This window comes from Octodon degus, unplaced genomic scaffold, assembly GCF_000260255.1.
Source record: "Octodon degus isolate 3935 unplaced genomic scaffold, OctDeg1.0 scaffold00166, whole genome shotgun sequence".
Classification (NCBI taxonomy): Eukaryota; Metazoa; Chordata; class Mammalia; order Rodentia; family Octodontidae; genus Octodon; species Octodon degus.
In genome coordinates, this window is record NW_004524742.1 from 2973244 (window position 1) to 2996410 (window position 23167).

At 35.4% G+C, this 23167-nt stretch overlaps 1 protein-coding gene across 2 annotated transcripts in view; it reads left to right on the forward strand.

Moving 5' to 3' along the window:
* Nucleotides 1-23167, forward strand: part of Dph6 (diphthamine biosynthesis 6) — a 266022-nt gene that overhangs the window by 198165 nt on the left and 44690 nt on the right. The gene's annotated exons all lie outside the window — the stretch shown is intronic.

A 23167-nucleotide genomic window follows, 5' to 3' on the forward strand; every position in this document is an offset into this window, starting at 1 on the left:
ACTACTTTTCTAGAAGAATTTTCTTCTGTTTATTTTTTAAACAATTTTATTGAGAAAGAAGTAGCAATGAGATAGTTTCAAAACAGGTTAGTAGTACAGTTACTATAATTAATACATTGCATATTTTTGTCTTTGTAATAGCTATTCCTACTACAAGATGCAGATTTGATATCTTGTTTAAACACTATTAGTTCAAAACTTCTCACTGAATTGAGAAAATAGCTCTGTGTGTGTGTGTGTGTGTGTGTGTGTGTGTGTGTGTGTGTGTGTATGCACATATATATTTTATTTCCACTACAAAATGGTCTTTCATTTATCTCCCCTGTTTTGTTTACTTTTGTCAGATATTGGTATTTCATTGCCACTCATATATTGTACTTGCATGAATTCAGCAGAGTAATCTAATATGGTCCAGTAGTCTATATTAGTAGTGGGTTATCTGCATAACTGGCATTGGCAGAATTTGTTGACTTGAGCCCTGTACAGCTTAGCATATTAAAATGGCTTTACTTTTCATACCTTGTTTTTATACTTTTTTCTCCTGGATGGTTAAGACCAACATAAAGCAAGACCTATATAACAAAAAATGTAACTTTTGTATCTGACATGGTCATTCAAATCCCTCAGTACTTATCCTTAAACCCTGTACTGCAGTTTGTAGATCTTTTCTCAATGTATGCCATGTGGATGAGTCACAGCCATTGCTTGACCAATTTACTTTCTGTGAAAGCCTGAGAGAATCTTTTCTCTGTAGGTGACTCTCCTTAGGTGCACTATGCATCGTCGATCACTTCCCTCTTTGCCCCAGTAATCTCCTTGAACAAAAAATTTGGAACACATTGAGTTATAGGATGTTATAGTACAGGTTTTCTTATGTCCTGAGTCCTCACTGACTTTGAAGGGATTGAACCAAAATGTCAGCTATCCTTGTAGCGCTTCTTTTCCTCTAATTTTTTGATCTGCCAGCTTAAATTGTTAACCCTTCAGAAGACAAGCTTAATGGTATTATTACCCTAGAATATAGGTTGTTGAGCTTAACATCAGTATCTATCCGAATATCAAATGCCTTAGACATAACATGGATCAGGTAATTTCCATCAGTTGTTGATATGGTAAACTTTTAATCCATATACAATGTGAAAAGAATAAAAAATAGTACAAAAATAGAAATAAACAATTACAAATTTTTACACAGATATTTAGAAATCTAACCATCTATAACATTGTAGGAGGACAGTCCTATGAATTTTTTTTTCTTTTTTCTTGTTTTCATTTATTACTTTAAAAAAAAAAAACATTTACTTGAGAGACAGTATAGCAGTAATTGATATAGCATTAGAAGCAGTATACTTTTACAAAACCAGTATGACAAGGATTCCAACAATGGCCCTAGTATTACACATTGCTATCTTCAGTGCAGTTGCTTAGTTCACAGGTATCAGCATATATAGTTAGGGTGAGAATCTACCAATTAACTGATAGTTTCAAAAACCTGACAGAAATTCTCAGGATCATTGCCTTAACTGTCTTCTGTATATAACTATATGGTTTTGTCCCTTCCATGTTTCCTAGTTTCAAAAACCTGATAGAAATTCTCAGGTTCATTGCCTTAACTGTCTTGTGTATATAAATGTATGGTTTTGCCCCTTCCATGTTTCCTAGATTTTCTCCTTGCCTTTTCTCTTTATTGCTTAATCATTTAGTTCTTGCTTTCCATTTAGCTGTGTTATTTTTATTTCTTCTTTTGAGTTCTTACACTAGGGAGACTGTACAATATTTACACATATCGGACTGGTTTATTTCAGTTATGTGTATATCTTCCAGTGGCATCCACTTAAATATAAAGGCTTCAAGTTTATCATTCTTTATAGCTCAGTAATACTCCATTTTATAAATATACCACATCTTTTTCATCCATTCAAACGTGATTGGCATCTTCGTTGCTTCCAAGATTTGGCTATCACAAATTGTGCTACTATAAGCATAAATGCACATATATCACTATGATATAATGTTTTCAGTTCCTCTGGGAAAATTCCCAATTGGGAAATAGCTGGTTTGAATGGAATTTCCAGACCTAGTTTTTTTTAAGGAGTCTCCACACTGATTTCCATAATGGTGTGCATTCCCACCAGCAGTGGAGAATGGTTCCTTTTTCCCCACACCCTCTCCAGCATTTGTTGTTGGTTGATTTCTTTCTGACAGCCATTCTTTTAGGGTGCGATGGTATCTCAGTGTTGTTTTAATTTGCGTTTCACGTATGGATAGTGATGTGGAGCATTTTTTTGTGTATTTATTAGCTTCTAGAATTTCTTCCTCTGAGAAGTGTGTGTTCATGTTGGATGCCCATTTCTGGATTGGGTCTTTAAATTGTGGGCCCTATTCTTTTTTAGTTCTTTATAATTTCTAGAGAGCAGACATTTGTCTGAGTGCTTATTAGTTAAGATTTTTTTTCTCCAATTTGTGGGTTGTCTTTTCACTCTGTTGGTAATTTCTTGTCACATCAAAAATTTCTCAGTAAGAGGAGGTCCCGGTTGTTAATTCTTTCAAGTGTGACCCGTGCAGTTAGATTTTTGTTCACGAACTGTTTGCCTACCCCTATGTCTTCGTCAGTTCCTCTTACTTTCTCTTCCAGGAGACTTAGTGTTTCTGTTTTAATGTTTAGATCTTTAATCCATTTTGACTTTAGTTTAGTACATGCTGATAGAACTGGGTCAAGTTTTAGTTTTAGTCATGTAGAGAGACAGTTTTTCCAGCACCATTTGTTTAAGAGGCTATCTTTCTTCCAGAAAGCATGTTTGGCCCCTTTGTCGAAGATAAGGTGGCTGAGTGTGTCTGTAGTGGCTTCTGCATCTTCTAATCTATTCCATTACTACTAAGAAAACAACAATATGCAATGTATTACTTATTGAAACTGTCTTACTAATCAGTTTTGAAACTGTCTCACTGCTATTTTTTTTCAATAAAATTATTTTTAAAAAATCTATTCCATTGATCCTCAGGTCTGTTTTTTGGCCAATACCATGCTGATTTTATCACAGTAGCTTTATAGTATAATTTCAAGTCAGAAATTTTAATGCTTCCTGCCTTGTCTTTGTTGCCCAAGATTGCCTTTACTATTCTAGGTTTTTCTGCTTCCAAATAAATTTTAGGAATGATTTCTCTAGGTCTGTGATGTATGTTTGTGGAATGTTGATAGGGATTTCATTAAATCTAGTATGACATTTTTGGGAGTATGGCCATCTTCACAATGTTGGTTCTTCCTATCCAGGAGCAGGAAATATATTTCCATTTTCTGAAATCTTCTAAGATCTGTTTTTAAAGAGCACTGCACTTTTCTTTAAAAACATCTTTGATTTCTTTAGTTAGGTTAATTCTGAAGTATTTAATTTTCCATGGTTCTACTGTAAAAGGTATTGTTTCTCTAATTTCTCTCTGTGTGTTTGTTATCTGTATAGAGGAATGCTATTGACTTTTGGGTATTGACTTTGTATCCTGCTATGCTACTGCATTTGTGTATTAATTCTAGTAGCTTCTTGGTGGAGTTTTTTGGGTCTTCAAAGTAGAGTATCATGTCATATGCCAATAATGATAGTATAACTTCTTCTTTACCTATTCTTATTCGTTTTAGTTGTCTGTCTTGGCTGATGGCTCTAGCTAATGATTCCAGAACTATATTGAATAGGAGGACATCCTGGTCTTGTACCAGATCTGAGAGTAAAAGATTTCAGTTTTTCCCCATTTAGAATTATGTTAGCCGTTTGGCTGTCATAGATGGCTTTTATCAGATTGAAGTAGAGGCCATCTAGTCCAGTTTTCTTTACGACTATGAACATGAATGAGTGTTGCACTTTCCAAAAGCCTTTTCTGCATCAATTGAGATGATCATGTGGTTTTTGGATTTGGCTATGTTGATATAGTATATTACATTTATAGATTTGCATGTATTGAACCCTCCTTGCATCCCTGTGATGAATCCTACCTAGTCATGGCGTATAATTTTCTTGATGATTTGCTCTATTCTTTTTGCTAGGATTTTATAGAGGGTTTTGGGGGCGAGGAGTAGGCAGAAGTTCCCACACTCACTCTGGGCCTGGAGTCAGGCTGGAGAGGGCTTTACTTTTGTTTATAAGTTATTGTTTTCCTACATTATACTCATAGTTCATTGATACTCTTTCTGGAGTTGTTAAGACTGTTGCTCTAATATAAAATGTTCACAGTTATACTCCAAATAATTTTAAGAGTTTCATATTTTCTTTGAGGTTATTTGTAATTGATTGTTTTATAGTTTTTCAATGTGTACCAAATGTCTAAAAATTCCTAAACTATTAATTTCTTCTTCCATCAAGTGTTATTAAATGCTCACTCTGTGCCCATGAGATAGCAGAAATTAAGAAAAAGTGAATTGATTTTATAATTGTGATAATTATATTCAGCATCTAGATAATTTTTTATTGTTTAAGTCAGTCTATGACACATGGTTGCTTTCTGTGTTCTTTAAATTTTTTTCTTCTTCTAATGTATTTAGTACAGGATTTCACTTCACAGCTCCAACTCAGCTTGGACTCATAGTGATCCTCCTGTTTTCAGCCTCCCCAGAACAGGGATTACAGGTGTGTGCCACCACTCCCTGACTAGGTGGCCTGATCAGCACGCCTGGGGGCGGGGCTGGTGCTGTGCTTGCCTAAGCAGGCACTTAGACTGCTGAGCTATCTCACTGGCCCCTGCTTTCTGTGTTCTGATAGACTTCCTTTGCAACAGTTTGTTTTGTGGTTATTATTATATCTTTATTATATCATTATTATATCTTACGTTGAAATCTATTCATTAGCACATATCTAAATTTAGCTTCCACCAAAGCAATATAGATATACTCTATAATGACATCAGATTTTGAAAGGAAAAAGGGCACTTCAGAAATGAGAGGCTGTGGCTTTGCCAAAATGACTGTGTAAGCTACCTTCAAAATTTGAGGTTATGAGCTCAGAATTAGGCATATAGAAAGAGACTCTATGCAGAACATGAAAGTAAGCAGTGTGAATAAATTACATTAATGTACTATATATTTCAAAAGCCTAGGGGCAACGATTTTGATAATTCTTATTATAAAGAAAAGATAACTGTTCAAGGAAGTAGATATGTTTTACTTGGCTTAAACATTACACAGTGTATGCATATAATGAAACATCAGATTATTCAAGTTAGTGTTTTATTTAAAAAGTATTTTTTAAAAATTCTACCAAAAAAAAAAAAAAGAGAGAAAAAGAGATAAAATTTTGGAGAGCATCAAGATGTTCATTTTGCTAGGCATAGTGGTACATGCCTTTAATTCCAGCAATCAGAAGGATTACCATGAGTTAGAAGTCAGTTTAGGCTACATAAGTTCAAGGTCAACCTAAGGTACTTATACTGTTTCAAAAATGTAAAAAAACTTCATTTTGCCTACAAAAAAAGTTGCTGATTAATTACCAGTATTATTACACAAAAATTTAGAAATTTTTTATTCAAATTTATCTAATTCCTTATCATGGCCTGGCATTCTTACATTCTCGTACAAGTATTTGTGCCTATACCCCACATCCAGCTTCTCCTTCCATTTCTAAACATGCCAAGTTTGAGCAATAACACCCATGGTTTCCACCTTACCAAACCCAATAAATATTAGTCTTTCTCAGTTGCATACTCTCCTGGAAATGTTATTCTTCACATGTCTGATGCCACTCCCCCCTAGTTTTTCTTCTTTGGTTTTGGTCACTCTTGGTTTCTTTTGCCGTTTCCTAGTTGAAGCTCCATTTTTCCACTAAAATTTTTCTGGATTATCTAAAGACACTCACATGGATTTCATTATTAGATCTACCTTTAGGACTCCCAAATCTTTATAGGTCATATGTCTGTGCAATGCTCCAGTGCTCAGGGGTCTACAAATTAAATCCCTAAATACTCAGTTGTAACTTTTATATCTATTCCTTTTGTCATTCCCTTTGTCATTATCTTAATTCAGATGCCTGTAACTGGAGGCTTGTGGTATCACTGATAAGTCTAGATTTGCTTCTGTCTTCTATTTTATTTCTCAAAGAATTCATTATGCCTACTTCTTCAAAGTAATTGTTTTAATATGTTTTACTGTAATTGTCACTTAAAACTTTAAATTACTTCTCATTGCTATAGGCCAAATTCCCAATTCTTTGGACTCTCCCTCATCTCATATATGTGACCCATTAAAAATGATCTTTTCTGCTCTGTCACCAGAATATATTCTAAATTCAGGCATTTCTCCTCATCTTTACACCTACTAGCAGAACATAATCATCTCCCGTGGCATACTGCATCAGCCGCTACCTGGTCTACTTACTTCTGTTTCCCTGCCATGATTCATTGTTCATACAGATGCCACAGTGATATTTTTAAAGTGTAAATCAAATGATACACATACTTAGTTTACAATTTAAATGGTTCTCATTGCAATTCGAATAACATCTAAACTCCTATGAGATCACAACCTATAAGGTCCTGCATGATCAGCATCCCAACAGTTTTTTCAAACTCATCATCTACCCACCTCTGTCTTGTTCAATGAGTCATAATCACATAAGCCTCTTTAATTACTTAAGTTTACTTGTCACCCTTTTTCTCTGTAGAACTTAACTCTTCTAGACTCATTTTCCTCAGACAATCAAATGATACCTTCTCATAATTTCAGTGACAGCTCAAATGTGACTTCCTCAAAAAGTTCTCCCTGGCCAGCCAGCCAAGCTAAAACAAATTTCTCCAGTTTATCTTATCTTTGTACATATATTTTGACTTCATGCTTACTAGAATGTAAAATATAAAAATCTCATGATTTTGCCAGATACTAGTTCTTTTCTTCAGTTGCTTTTCCAACTGTCCATCTAACTGTCCTTTTATATCATGTTTAAATTATTTAACTTTTTTTAAAGGGTCTAGTATACAATAGAGGCTATGGTGAACACTAGGTATACATGATGAATTAATAAAATAATATTCTTATTCTTGAGGTTACAGTCTATCACATTTGGCTACAGACTCGAGGATGCAGTTCACTAGGGACCTTCTTAAAATGCATATACTCTTCCAAAAACAAAAATCTAATTTCAGAATGATTAGAGGTATAACCTTTTAATAAGACTAACTGAGCATAGTTATTTAATGTATCATCTTCTAGCTCAAATATACCAGTGAAGCAGTTCATATTCTGTTTCTGTAAATGAGTATGTGTCTTCTGAAACTGTTACTCTTTTCTTTCACTCTTGATAGTGAGAACAGGTAGTTTTCTGGGGGATTAGGAAGTCTTTGCCTATGTATTCTACTCCTTATGTATGGTTCCTTCCTTATCAACTTCCTCTGGTAATCTTAATTATCTTAATGACCTTAACTACCAGTTTTATTTTTTGTAACAATTAATGCTGTTCCTCCATCATTGTCCTGTGCTCCACATGTGTATTCACTTTTCTCTCTTTAAGTGTCCCCAAACATTTTAATCTCAACTGTGAATAAAATGAACCTTTCTTCCCTCCACTTACCTGTGCCAGTTTAGTATTTTCTAATAATGAAGAGCTTCATTGTCTGTACTAAGTGATCCAAGCCCAAAAAATAAATTGTAATAATGACTTCATGTAATCTTTTATTTCACAAATGAGGACCCAAAGTCTTTTTAACTCTACATTGTTATCTTATTGTCTGTGGCCCTTTATCCTCATTGTCAACACACTGGTCTCCTTTCAGCTACTGCAACATTCTTCTTTTTTTTTTCATATTTTTCATGTTTTAATCTTTGTTTTTTTCCATAATTTTATTGAAAAACAAATAGCAATGAGACAGTTTCAAATCCGATTAGTAGGATAGTTTCAGTAATTAATACATTGCATATTGTTGTCTTAGTGGTTATTCATTGTTCAAGATGCAGACATGATATCCTGTTTACAAACAGTATTAGAACAAATCTTTCTATTCATTGAGTTAATAGAATGTAGCTGTACATCTGTCCTATCTATTTTGAATATACAGATACAAAATGGTTGTTCATTTGTATCCCTTTCTTTTGTTTAGTTTTGTCATTTAAATATTATAGGTGTGTGAATTCAGCAAAATATTCCAAAATAGTCCAGTAGTCCATAATAGTAGTGGGTTTTCCATAAGAAATGTCAGAAGTTGTTGACTTGAGCCTTTTACAGCTCAGCATATTGATATAGCTTTACTTTTTATACTTCATTTTTATACTTTTCTGCTAGATGGTTAAGACCAAGATAAAGCAGGACCTATATAACAAGAAATGTAGCTTTTGTATCTGATAAGGTCAGTCAAATCACCTCAGGATTTATCCTGAAACCCTGTACCACAGTTTGTAGATCCTTTGTCAGTGTCAGCCATGTGGATGAGTCACGTACAACATTCTTCTAACTCTGGTATCTCTCCTCCTTTTATTGGCTCTTGTCAATTCACTGTTCATTGTATAAGTATCATGATGTACAGGAAATGGAAAGGTGCTCATTCACACTGTATTAGTCAGCTTTCTCACTGCTGGATCAGAATGCCTGACACTACAATCTAAAGGAGGAGAGGTTTATTTTTGGCTCTTAGTTTCAGTGAATTCTGTCATTGGCCAGCATGATGAAAAGGTCTAGCAGGCGTAAACTTCCCAAGTCATGGCAGCTAGAAAGCACAAAACAAAGGGAGCAACCAGGGCCAAGAATATATGCTTTCATGTCACTTCCCCAATGATCTGCCTCTTTCACACAGTGCCTGCCTGCTAACATCATATTTAGCTATAGCTCATCAGTGGGTTGATCTGTTTATGAGGCTAAAGTCCCAATGATCCAGTCTGTTTCCAAAAGCCCCACCTCTGAACATATGTGACTTTCTCAGGACATTTTAGATCTAAACACTAGCAAACACTTCACTTGTACATTTTCTAGCTGTTCCTGATTATGCCAAAATAAAATACAAACACTTTACTTTGATACAGTATCTTTGGAGGGAAATAAAGCTTGTAAGATAGGTAGTCTACTGTTATAGTCTATGCTTCATCAGTTTTAAACTACAGGTGTTTCTTTTCCCTGCATGCACAGTCCCTTTAGTTAATCCTTAAGGTCTAAACTCCAAGTTCACTTAGTATAAGACTTTTTTTAATGTGTTTAGTACAGGGTCTCACTACACATACTGGACTCGTAGTGATCCTCCTGTTTTTCAGCCTCCCAAGTGCTGGAATTACAGGCATGCACCACCACATCCAGTCTTAGTCCCTCTCAATGTGCCCAGTGGGCAGGACCAGCATGGCATGCCGGCGGTGGAACCCCACTCCCTGAATCTATCTAAGCAGGTGCTTTAATCTGCTGAGTTATCTGGCCCGCCCTAAGACTTTTTTTTTTTTTTTTTTTTTTTTTTTGCTTAAATAGACTTCATTTGGGCCACATTTTCTTCCTCCTCCTTGCCTTATTGTATACAGCACTTCTCATGCTATATTTTATTTTTATCTTGGCATTTTTATAAAATTAAAGCATTGGGGGGCCAAAGAGATAACTGAGTAGACTAAAGTGCTCTCTTAAACAAGTCCAAGTACCATGGTTCAATCCCTGGCACCATGTGCCTTACCAGCCCTGCCCACAGCACAGGTTGAGCCTGCCAGAGTCTGAGCATGGTGGTGGCTATGCCTGTAATCCCAGAGCTGGGAGGGTGAAAGCAGAAGGATCACCACAAGTCCGACCTGTATAGTAAGAACCTGCAACAGCCAAATACATTAGAATATAATAATAATAATAATGCATGAAATATGTGAGGAATAAACTCAAACACTATAAAATAGTAAAAAAAAAAAAAAAGAGCTCTTGATTCAAAATCCCAGTTTTCTGTTCTTTCCCAGACACTGCTCTTTTCCATGTATCTCTTCAGAAACTTGTTTACATAGCAAATACATGTGCATCTGGTTATCAGTTTTCATCTCATTTGACGTATACCATACATACTATTTTCTGTCTTCTATGTTAGCACACAGAAATTCCTATCATTTCTTTCCAATCATTTTCATTATATGGACATGCTATAATATATTTAATCTATGTACTGATGCACTTATTTATTGGTTTCCTTGATATCTTTTGCTATTATAAATAATCCTTCCATGAAACTTACTGTACATATGTTTGGGACCATATTATGAGTTTATATGTGGGATTAAATTCTAGAAGTAGAAATCCTAGATCTCAGAGTTTATAGGGTTCTAAGTCATAATAAATATTGAAGAACTGGGGAGATAGTGGTATAAGCACCTGCCTGGCAAGTGCAAGGTCCTGAATTGGATCCCCAGTACCCTAAATAAATAAATATCTAAAATGACTATTATCAGATGAATTCTCCCACAAATCACTAGAAAATTTGTATAAAATAAAAACAGTGTTTGAAGGCATTACAGAATTCCAAAGCTCTGACAGTATAAGGAACAAGAATTCCAGAGGAAACAACCCCTCAGCATTGCTCTTTTCTTTTGAAAGTATTTTCTCATTCAAAAACAATGCAGAAATATCTAGATGTTAAGGTGAAAACACTACCTGAAGTTAAATATCATATGATTTTTCTAATGAAAGACCAAAAATATGAATAATTTGAAGAGCAAAATATAGAAGGCATATTAATAAACAGTGAGGTACATCTTGTAAAGCTGAGAAGGAAGTCAGGGAAGGAAGTAGAGAGAAGGGAGACAGTAAAAATGATCAAGATGAAGTATGTGTATGTATACATCCAAAAACTGATTTAAACTCAAGAATTTGTGCTTACCAAGCAGGTGCTTGTATTGCTGAGCTATATCCCAGCCCCTTATAAAAATATAAACAAACCTTTTTTTCAAAATGATGAGGCTTTTGAAAGTTTCCTAGGACTAAAGAGACAAAAGTTAGTATTCAAGGAGAACCAAAGTGGAGTTCTACTAACCCACCTAGGTTTTAGCTGGACTCATAAATGGACTGTATTTTAGGAGTAAAATAAAATCAGAAATAATCTAGCTCAGATACTAGCCTCAGATTCTTATATTCATCTCTTAAAGACTGGGGTAAAGTGATTTGATCTTATTCTTGTTGCCTGGTTCTCTCTGGAGAAAACATGAATCAGACCCTCAAATAACTTCAAAAATATTTTGCTTACAGTATGTAGAAGGCACTCAAAAATTACCAACCATATCAGAAGACCTGATACATTAACTGAAAACTAAAGAATAAAAAAGTCCCAAAGGGTAGCAATAGATTTTATCAGTTTGAGATTTAAAATAGTTATGATCATATGCTTAGCAAATTAGGTAAGATGTATTTTATCTTAATAGTATTTATTTTAAAAACCAAACAATTGTACAACTTGAAAATGCAGTATCTAAAATTAAAAACATAACGCATCAGTTTGCTAGTAGAATAGATACAGCTATATAAATAGTTAATGGTCACAAAATATGATGATATGAAATGCAGACTAAAGCCCAGGAAAAAAAAGTTGGAAAATAGAAAAGTATGAAATGTTTGGAAGCATTTCATATGATATGATATGTTCCAATCGTATGATATGTTACATGCGACTGGAGAGTGGAGTAGAGAGGATAGATATAGACATGATGCTGTCCTGTAGTTGTCGTAGATGATTGGGACAAACTGTTTCTCAATATCATAAAAATTATCTTACCTAGGAGAAAGAATATCAGTAGATATTCATATATTTTGAACAAAAATTATTTTTCCTGAGAGTAACTGGAAATTGTGATAGCTAATCTAAATGTCTTCTTTTTGTCAGTTTCCACACAGCACAATATAGATATGCATATATATATGTATATTTATGTATGAACAACTCAAAAATTGACTGTACAATAAATGTTTATATATACAGCAGTTTATTTTGTACCTCATTCATAGTAGTAGTTTTTAAAAATTTTATTAGTATGTGTTTGCAGTCCATGCCATTTACAGTTGTCTTGGTGGGTGATTTTATATACATACTGTAGCTTCTTTCTTTCTTTTTTTTTTTCTTTAATCTCCTTCCCCTTCTCTCCTCCTATCCCCTTCTTCTTCAGATTCCCCTATCCCATTTTTTATTCCTGCTGATATTATTAATCTGAGCTAATGCCATGGCACATAAAGTTTACATTAATTGGGGTTATTAGCTTCCTGTACATGGTATATCTTTATTCTACTTATTTCCCATTCCTCTCTTCCTCACCCTTGCTTTTGTTCTGTTGGGCCCCTTCCCTATTGCAAGATACCTATCTCCTTGTTCCCTTCTACCCATTCTTTTTTTTTTTTTTTTAGTATGTTTAGTACAGGGTCTACATGATCTAAGTTTATAGAGTTGTTGTTGTTATTATTATTATTATTATTATTACAGCCTCTCCAACATTTGTTATTCTTTGATTTCTTAATGATTATCACTCTTTACAGTATAAGATGGAATCTTACCATTGTGTTAATTTACATTTTGAAAAAATAATGAACATTTTCTCATATACTTGTTGACCAACTATGTTTCTTCTATGAAAGTGTCCATTCATTCTTATTCATTTCTTGCCTGAGTCTTTAATTTTAGGGTTTTTTTTTTAATACTTTATGTGTGCTAGGTATTAGTCCTCTGTCTGAAGAGTAGCTGGCAAAAAATTTTACATTATGTACTTTGTCTCTTCACCTACTCTCCTAATTGATTCCATTGCTCTACAGAAGCTTTTATTCTGATATAATCTTATTTGTTGATTCTTGCAATTATGTCTTGTGCAGTTGAGGTTATCTTTAAAAAATACTTTTCTACAGCTATATCTTCAAGTGTTTTACCTATTTTGTCTACTGGAAGGCTTAATGTTTCTGTTTCAGTGTTTAGATTTTTCATCTATTCTGATTTTAATTTAGTTTATGGTGAGAGATAAGGGTCCAAAATAAATAAAATAAATATTCAGTACAATAGACGTTGCTAAGGGGAAGGAAACTGCTCAAGAAGGGAAGAATAACTGGGATGGGAGAAAGGAGAAGAATATGCACTCACACACACATATTAACTAAGATAATTGTACTACTAACTTCTTTTAGTTCATTGGAAGGAACAGTGTTTATATTGTTTAATTAATCTTACATGCTTATGTCTGGTAATCTAATTATGTTAAAGATTATATGCAATATAATAATCATGGTTAATTTTATTTCATCTTATTTCAAAGTTCTGTATCATTCTTACAGCTTTTATTAAAGTCTTTAAAATGAAAAAGTGAAAAGTACAAACACTAAGCCAGAATCACCAAGAGAAAAAGACTCGTCTGTTCACTTAGTAATTAAAAAGGTGAAATCGCAACAACAACCCTCAAAATTCGTAAGATGGTAACTACTTTGAAAAACTGTATTTTAACAAATGAGCAAATTTTGAAGAAATGGATAGATTATATATAAACTACCAAAACTAATCCAAGAATACATAATATACTTGAAAACCCAATTATCAAGCAATAAATTGTTGCATTAATAAATAATTACCAACTAAGAAAAGCCAGAATCTGATGAATTCACTGTTGAATTCTACAAAACCTTTCATGATGTTGTATCTCAGTACTCTTTAAGCTGCTCAAAGAAATTAAAAGAGATGAAGTGTTCCCAAATTCATTTATGGAAGCCACAATCCCAATAACCCAAAACCAAATAAAGACCCAACTAAAAATGAAAGTTATAGGCCCATGCTGGCAAGCCTTTTAGAGCTATACATGATAACATGGAAAAAGGCTACAACACCCATTCATAAGTTCACAACCACTGCTATAGGCCAATCTCCTTATTGAAAATAAATGTAAAAATTCTCAACAAGATATTAGCAAAATCAGTTCAGCACATTGTCAGAAAGATCATGTAGCATGATAAACTAGGTTTCATCCCAGAGATGCAGGAGTAGTTCAGTATATACAAATCAGTAAATATCATCTATCATGTGAAAAGGAGTGAGGTACAAACCCAGAAAATCATATCAGTAGTTGCAGAAAATGCTTTTCACAAAATCCAACAACTCTTCATGATTAATCACAGTAAAGAAAATAGATACAGAATGACTATACATGAATATTATAAAAACTCTTTTGGGGGATGGGAGTTACAAGGCTAGTACTCAGGACCTTGTGCTAATAAAATCTATTTTTAAACAACCATTAACATCATACTAACTGGTGCAAAACTAAAAGCTTTCCCACTAAAATCAAGAGCAAGACAAGGATCTACATTATCACTTGTTCTATTAAACATAGTGTTTGAAACATTAGCCAGAGCTATTAGGCAAGGCTAACTGTACATTTAGCTAGAAATTCATCCATGAATTAGTCCACTGATTAATATAGTTATCCAATCCCTTCCAAAAGGCCCAACTTTGGTTCACATGAGGTTTTGGGGGAGGCATTTTAGACCTGAAGGATATTCTGACCCTGGCTCTTAAAAAGCTCATGTCCATTTCGTGTAAAATGTACTTAGTCTGTCTCTGAAAGTTACCACTTTACAGTTCCAGCATTGCTGAAAAATCAAACCCCAAAGTTTTCTCTGAGTCTCAAGACAGACTCCTAGATGTGAACACCAATAGTTCCAACATACAGAGCCATAGTATTTCTATTACAAAAGGGAGTAATACAGAAATAGAAAGGAAAGCAAGGCAACAGGGAAAACGTTAGATCTTGTAGTGCCATCTTCAGCATTCAGTCAAATTGTGGTAAAATGTGAGCTGCAAAAGGTTTACACTGCCCCACCCACCTCTGTTGCCTTCCTCCTTACAACACCTATGCTCTCACTTGTGGGCTGGTCTGCTGCCTAAGGCTTTGTTAGCAAGTGATCCATATTCTTGACAACTCCCACCTTCCCAGGGTCTCCACTGCACCACAGGCTTCATTCTGGCAGCATCATACATTACTCTCCCAGGAATATTGTCTGGCCTCCCAGGTCTTCGTTTGAAATCCAGATGAATGTTCCATGACCAGTAATTTCTGTATTTTGCACAACTGAAAAACTAGCATCTATGCACAACCAAAAATCCAGTTGAGGTCTGCTGCTGGTTCATATAGTAGATAAGGTTCCCTGGACCATAGCTGCAATAACCTCTGAGAGCTTAGATAGCTGAATTTTAGAGAAATAGTTTCCTGCACAGTAATGAATGAGCAAAACACACTAGGGCTCTTCTTTTCAAAGGAAAGTCTTTTGGTTGGGTTCACCATTTTCACCACTGAGCCTGGGATGGGTGATGTCTGACCATTTCTTGAGACAGTCTCAAGCTATATTTCCTATTTTCCTGATGCAAAGTAATTTGCCTCTTTTCGATGGCTTCATTCTTTTCAGAAACCATAATATTCTTACTCTCACAACCAGTAGTGTCTATTACATAGTCTGCCTTAAAAGTTTCTTCTGCCAGCTCAGTTAATCTACCACCGTTAGTCAGCCCCACAGAAAGACTTAAGGCAAATCATAGGTAAATTATTTGTAAGAATTTCACAAGAAAGGTTCTAGTCCAATTTCTAATCATGACCTCATTTCCATCTGAATCCTTATGAGCCTGGCCTTTATTTTCTACTTTCTCACCCACATTTTGGTCTTTTCAACTCCAACATAAGTGCTCATCCTCCTCTGCTTAAAATACTTCAGGCTTCTATAGCCTGTATCTCCAAACTTTTCCAAACTTCTCCCACAAATTAGTTTCAGAGGTCTCTGAACCACATGATCATGTATAGTCATCAACATCCCTACTTCTTTGGTATCAACAATTATCTCTATTAGTCACTTTTCCATTGCTGGGACAAAATACCTGATGTCTACAACTTGAAAGAGGACATGTTTAGTTTGACTGTTAGTTTCAGAATGTTCAGTTCATATAGTTGAAGGAAACAAAGTTGGAAGAAAGCTGCTTAATCTATTGTACCAAGAAGTCAGAATCCAGAGAAGAGAAAGAAAGGGCTGGGTATAAGATTATACTCTTCCAGCTCAGTCACACTGTGATGTACCTCCTTCATCCATACCCCACCTGCTAACAGCACATAGTGCTCCAGAATCAGCAGCACATTAATCTGCTGAATATAGCACTCTTGTGATCCAATCACCATCCAGAAGAAGCCTCATGTCTGAAAACATGATACTTTGGAAGGACATTTTCAATTTAAATCATGATTTTTGAAAAAGAAGAGAATGGCAGAACTAAAATGTAAGCTTACACCTACCTGATTTCAGAGCCTGTATAATTTTATTATGAAAAGTGATTTAGAGGATTAAGTAAGATCATTCCTTTCCCTTAAGCCATCAGGTGAGTAGTTTTTAATTTGTAGTGGTTTATGTATTACTAGCAGCAGAACGGCATCACCTTAATGATCATTATTCTGCCCTGTAAGAGGAAGAATGGAATGTCATACAGAAACACTGGAAAGAATCTGGACAAACTATCCTAAGTTTTCCCTAGTTCATTATCATTATATCAAACGTTTTTGCCCTCCAGTCATAATTCTATATTATTCTCCATAAAAACACACTATTCCATGTTGACAAGAGCTATTTCTTAATGTAGGCTCTCTGTTATGTAAAACTTATTCATTTTCATGTTCTCAATTTGTCTTTTGACTTCAAATATGAAGTACATGCTATCATATTTTCTAAGTTTTTTCATGCATTGGATCAGTAAAAAATATACCTAAAAATTTATCAAAATGTTTACCCCTTCTATGTAATCCCAGTGACAGTTTCCAGCTTGAGGTTTTTGTTTGTTTGTTTGATTTTTTACCCTGTTGCCTAGATTCCTCTGCTGACACAGTTCCTTTTGCTTCTATACTTAATGATTTTTGGCCCATTCTACCTTATGAATCTAAAATAATATGTCTAAAATACAAATGCAGCCAAGTCAGCTTTTAGCACCTTTCAAGCCATGGGCTCTCATAGACCTTTGTATCTTAAGATCATAGATTTTAGGATCATAACAATGTGGCTTATGCAGCTAAAGTCAACCATGTTTCTGTTTTTCAGCATCATCTTGCTATTTCTTACCTAATTGTATTCTAGCTATACCAAATTTGCTTCACTTTCTAGAACCTATCCTGTGCTCTGTGAACAAACCAGTAACTGTTCCTTCTTAAACTTTTCTTCCTTCTCTCCTTTCTTTTCTCTTTCCCTGTCCCCTTTCCTAGTTCATAGTTTTCAGATTTCCTGACTCCCTGAAAATTCATCTTCTCTAAAAGTTATGGGTGTGGGGTATTGTGTTTATGGGAAATCTTACTAATACAGCAATTTGTAAAAATAAAAGAGTGATACTTATAAAATATATTGTCTTCAATTGTAAAATGACCAACAGATAAATGAAGTTGATTTCAGAAAAGAAAAATGTTGATCTAATAAATTTTCAGTTAAGACCATTTGACTCCTTTATGGGGCTTATTTATTCAGTTATTTAGTTATTTATTTTTCTGTATTTTAGGGAAGAGTCTACAGAGTGTTCATGGTCTCATACTAGATCAGATTCATAGTGATTCTCCTGTTTACATCCTCCCAAGAGCTGGGATTATAGGTGCATGCCACTACGCCCAGTCTCAACTGCCATCTCAGTGCCCCCCATGGGCGGGTCCGGCATAGCAAGCCCAAGGATTGAACCCCTGGCCCCTGTGCCTGCTTGCAGACGTTTTAGTCTGCTGAGCTATTTGGCCAGCACTCATAGGGGACTTAAAAGATTAAATCAAACAGGAAAATAATTATATCCTTAACATTTTCTTTTCAATAATCAATTTTCAAGTAGCATTATTTTTTTCCTTTTTTATTAATTTTATTGGGAAACAAATAGCAATGAGACACTTTCAAAACTGATAAATAGGACAGTTTTAATAATTAATACATTGCATATTGTCTTCTAGTGATTATTCATAGTACAAGATGCAGACATGTTATACTGTCCAAACATTTAAAAAGAATTTAACTGCTTAGAAAATCGTAACATTTCATAACTAGACAAACTACAGAACAACAAAGTGTTGTCTTATCCAGTGGCCATCAGGTCTATATCATTCTGTGTAACAGTCCCTAAAAATTAGAACATTGTTTATTAGGTGTGAATTTTATTTGCTATTTTAGAACTCCTAAAATAGAAGATTTTTATCGTGTGTGTGTGTGTGTGTGTGTGTGTGTGTGTGTGTTCTGAGAGTTTCAGTGACCTTTCAGTAACTTGTATCCTCAGCCACATTTTTAATTTATTTTTCTTAATTTTGAGACTGGTTTTCACTAAGTTGCCCAGGCTGAGCCCGGCATGGTGCAGGAGGATTGTTGCAAGTTCAAGATGAACCTGGGCTACAAAGTGAGCTCAGAGCCAGCCTGAGCTACATAGTGAGAACCTGTTTCAAAAAGATTTTAAAAAAAAGTTACCCAGGCTGGATTCAAACTTGTGATCCTTCTGCCTCAACCTTATTCTATTGCTGAAGGTAGAGAAAAAGAAGTCACTGACTTTCTCATTTTTTACTTCTTAATTCTCATGGGCAACTTGTAACACCCAGCTGAACTGAACCAGAGTGGTGCTGGATGTGGAGAGTCCAGCTGAGTATTGTTGCAAACAACATAAAAAGGAAAACTGGGGAGAAAGGAAGCTGTTCTGGAGGAGCCTGTCATTCTGGACTTGCTATACAGACTGCTGTTCTCAGCTTTAGAGGAGCTCTGAACCTTGTTGTCACTGAGAACAGCTACAGTTCACTTTGAGGAAGCCTTGGTTACTTTGAGCATTGCTTCCTGGGCTCTGCAGAGGAAGATGGTGCACTGCTCAGTTTCCTGGAGAAGCTTGTTATGCTGGCTTCCCTGATAAGAGCTTGACTATTCTCACTGTTAGAAGAACTTGGGACCTCATAGTTGCTGAGGTTGGCTGGAACTTTTCAGGGGAGCTCTGGTCCTTACTTTAAATGTTGTTTTTTGGATCCAGTTAAGATCTCTCAGCCTACTGACACAAATCCTTCCTCATACTGGCAAAGACTTTCAGCTTCCAGCACTGATCTTGGGGCCTCTTAGAACAGATCTTTTTTTATTTTTATTTTATGATTATGTATTTAGTACAAAGTCTACAGATCTGTCTCACTACACAGATCGGGCTTGTAATGATTCTTTCAGTTTTTCAGCCTCCCAAGTGCAGGGATTACAAGCGCGTGCCACCATGTCCAGTCTTACTCACTGTCTCAGTGGGCCTGGGGGTCAAGGCCGGCATAGCAGGCAGGGGATCGAAATCCCTGCCCCTGAATCTACCTAAGCAGATGCTTTAATCCATTGAACTATCTGGCCATCTCTAGAACAAATAGCTTTAAATAGGCCTGCATGAGACATAGTCATGGGCTCTTGGCTTCCAGGTTGCCTCAGAAGAGCTGTAGGTCTTTAACTGGTGTTTTGGTTTGTGTCTAGTTGTCCCCCAAAGCCTCATGGAGTCATGGAGTCATGGAGTAGCTTCTGGAGATTGTGATCTGATACTGGGATTATTGGTGTGGGTGCTACACCCAGCCTGGGGCAGATAGTGTGAATGCAACATAGAGGGAGACAGATTGGCTCTCTGTGGCTGTTGTTACTGCTCCTCTACCTCTGCTCCTCCCTTTTGCACTATTTTGCTGTTTTCTACCACCATGAGCTGCTGCGACTGCTCCAGCCATTTTGCTCTTGCTGTTTTTCACTGCCATAAACAGCTGCCCTCTGCCATGCGGGATTCTGCCTTGGAGACAGCCGAGTATGAACTATAATCTCTGAGCTAAATAAACCTTTGCTTCCTTAATTTGGGGCATCGGGAATTTGGTCCCAGCAAGGAGATAAAAGTAACCAAGACAACTGGACTCATGTCAGACATTGCTATGTGATCCAGGCCTTCAACTGGATTCTTTGGGCCTTTAGTGTATGGACAGATTTCCTGCACTCTTTGTATAGGACTATATAAAGAGTGGGGTGACTATTATTAAATAATCCTGTAAATTGTGTCCTGTATTAAATTTTTTTCCTTGTACATCCAGACTTCATCAATTCTTTTTAAGAGTGACATTTGTTGTTTCTCAACCAAGTTAGACCTATCAGTACATATTCTATTACTCAGACTTTTTGTAAAACATGCAAGAATAACTAAACCATGGAAGAGTGAGTTATCTTACTTTTCTCATTGCTGAGACAAATACCCAATATCCAGAGTTAAAGGGAGTTAGAGTTTACTTGACTCACAGTTTGCAGAAGTTTCAGTTCATAGTTGGTTGACTCCAAGGCAGGGTGCTACATGGCAGAAGTCAGCAAGTAACATGGGCACCCTTAATCCTTTCCAGAACTATGCCATACCTACTGATTCAGAATCACACCCCTTAATCCTAGCATTATATTGTCCATCTAGCCACCTCTGAAAAAGCCCTACATATGACCACATGAACCCTTGGGAGGATATCTAGACACAAGCCATAACAAGCCAATTGATCATCAGTAGTACAATGTACTATATACTATGTGTAAGATACTAGAAGAGTTTAGAAAATTTAGAAATAGTTTCGTAAGATAAAAGTCACACGTGAAAGATTGTTAAATTTAGGGGTAACATAGTGATAAGCTACAAAAATGTAAGTCTCAAGGTAGAATAGGATAGATAGTAACACAAGCAGTAAAAACACTGATTTCTGTAAGCTGAGGATCACACTATAATTTTGATATATGTTTATAAGCTTCTATTTTTCTTTGTAAGATTAACTTTTTTATTTAGGCCTATCATGATCCTTTAAAACTGTGTTTTAGCTACTAGCTTTATATCTTTGTATATATGTGAAGGATAGAACCAAATGGCTGAAGTCTATCAGCTTAAAGATTCTGATTTTTATTCACTAGTCAGTGATCAGCTACCAAAATTCTTGACCAGATGAGTGCCATACTCATAGAGTGTTAAGGCAAATCCATGTAGTGGTTACATGTAGAAAAGATTGGAAGGTGCAAAAAGAAGCAGCAAGGTGAAATTGTTGTGTTGAAATGCAAAATAGTCATGGGATGTTAGAATTGAATAAATTGTGCACTGTATCTGTCTTGCTGACTGCCATATCCCAAATATGTAGAATATATTTTGACATTTAATACTGAGCAAGTATTTGTTAATTCATTGAATGAATTAAGTAATAGTTCTTTAAATTTAGGCTATATGCAGAAAGAAAGGGTAAGTTTAAGTCCTAGTCAAGTGTTTCAAGCTTCATCGAACTAGCAGAGACAGAATTGAGTATAGAAATTTTTGAGGAAAACCCAGACAATTGTATTATTCGTGTTGAATTGAAAACAGCAACACTTTCAGGTAAAACAGAAGAGGGTAACTAAAAAACAAAACAAAAGGTAGTTAGAGGTTAGATTTTTAATTTAAGACCATCTACAAAGAAATAATAGATATAGCACTGGTCATGATCCTCAATAAATAAGTCTATAATGAAAAGACCAGAAGTCACTATGGAAGAACAAACTAACCTAAAAGAAACAAAAACATGTATTGAGTATTTTTTTATGTTCCAAGCATTGTGCTAAGAGCTTTGTAGATATCATCTTATTATCCTCATATTATCACCATCAGATCTCACCTAAGGAAAACAATTTATTATGCCACTATGTCCTGCTATTTTTTTAGCATTTTAAAAAATTTTTTAAAATTTATAATGAGTAAGAAAGGATGATGGAAACTGAAGTAAATAATATATGCTTCCCAGTCTAATCTCTAGTTGAGTTTGGGACTGCTCTGAGTTGTGCTTTATTTCAGTTTGCTACTTGTTTCAGGTGTCTTGAGAGCAGGATCAGGGCTGTTCTATCATCAGGTTTGGAATTCACCTTCACTGATATTCCTGATTCCCTAATGCCACTTTACAGGTAGTCCTGTACCAAAGTTTCATGCATCTTCCAAAATTTTTTTCTTTCAGTCTCTAAGTTTCAAGGGAAATCTCAGTCCTCCTATCCTGTCCCCAGCGTTTGGTGCAATGAAACCTAATTAAAAAGAAAAGTTTGTGCTAATATTGCTTGGACAATATTTCATGCCTATATCTTCTACTCTGAGTAGCTAGTATAAAGATAACAATACACAATGTATCAATGATTGTTACTCTCATTATCCTATTTTGAAAGTCGTTTTTTCTGTCTTTCTAAAATAAGAAGAAAAGGAAAGGAAATAATAGGGTGTTTCCATGGGAATCAGTCTCTCTCCTCTCTTCTGCCCTGGCCTGAGTCTGATGTATACAGCCACTTTCCAGGTTACTTACTGCCCCTGACAAAAACAAACAGCTTAGCCTGCCTTATGCAAGTCCACAAATCCATCAGTTTGGCTCCTTTCTTTGTCTTGAGGTTTTCCTAATCTCTGAGAAGTTGTTTCTCCTTCCTCTGTACTCTAGTTAAGAAAATGGTCATGAAACTGTACTCACATAGGAAGGATTGATCCAGTCTGTAATTTTGTTCATCCACGAAACTTTGGCTTCTTAATTCTCTGTATGTAAAGCAAAATGTTATAGCCTATTTGGCATATTTTATATGAAAATAGCTGTCTACTTTTCACATGCTAAGACTATTAAATATGTTGAATTAATATAAGCTCCTATGTAGGGATACGTTGGTCTCTCAGTGCGAACCATTGTACCCCAGGGAGAAACAGTGGCAGAAATAAGGAAAAGTTATACAAGAAGACAAGAGCTGGGTCAGGTGGTGGCTCATCTGCCTCTCTGATGAGACAAACCCTGAGTAACAGTATGAACATTTCTATAACTTTGTAAAGTTAGTAACACACAATACAAGGTTGCATAGTGACTGACAGCTGGCATTAGCTAGTCAGATGCTTACCTCAGGATTGAAGTAGCTTCACTGTTTTAGGCATTGAGGCCTAGTGCTGCTTTCAATTTCCCAGCTTGCATGGCTCCCAGCACTCCAAGTGAAAAATATGCAATTACACTACATATTATTTTTCAATACAGACTATTATATAAGTTACAAAAAGAATCAAAAAATAGTAAGAAATAAAACTAGAAAAACTCTTAATTACTATTTTGCACTAAATGATGCTTAGAAACATGAAAGAAAACCTCACAAATTGTAGAGTAATTAAATACTAACATAGAATAATCCCAGTTTTAAGATGAAACCAGAGACAGAACTGAGATGTATTAAGAATAAAGTTACTGCCCCCGTTCCGGGAACCCCCAGACCAGTCC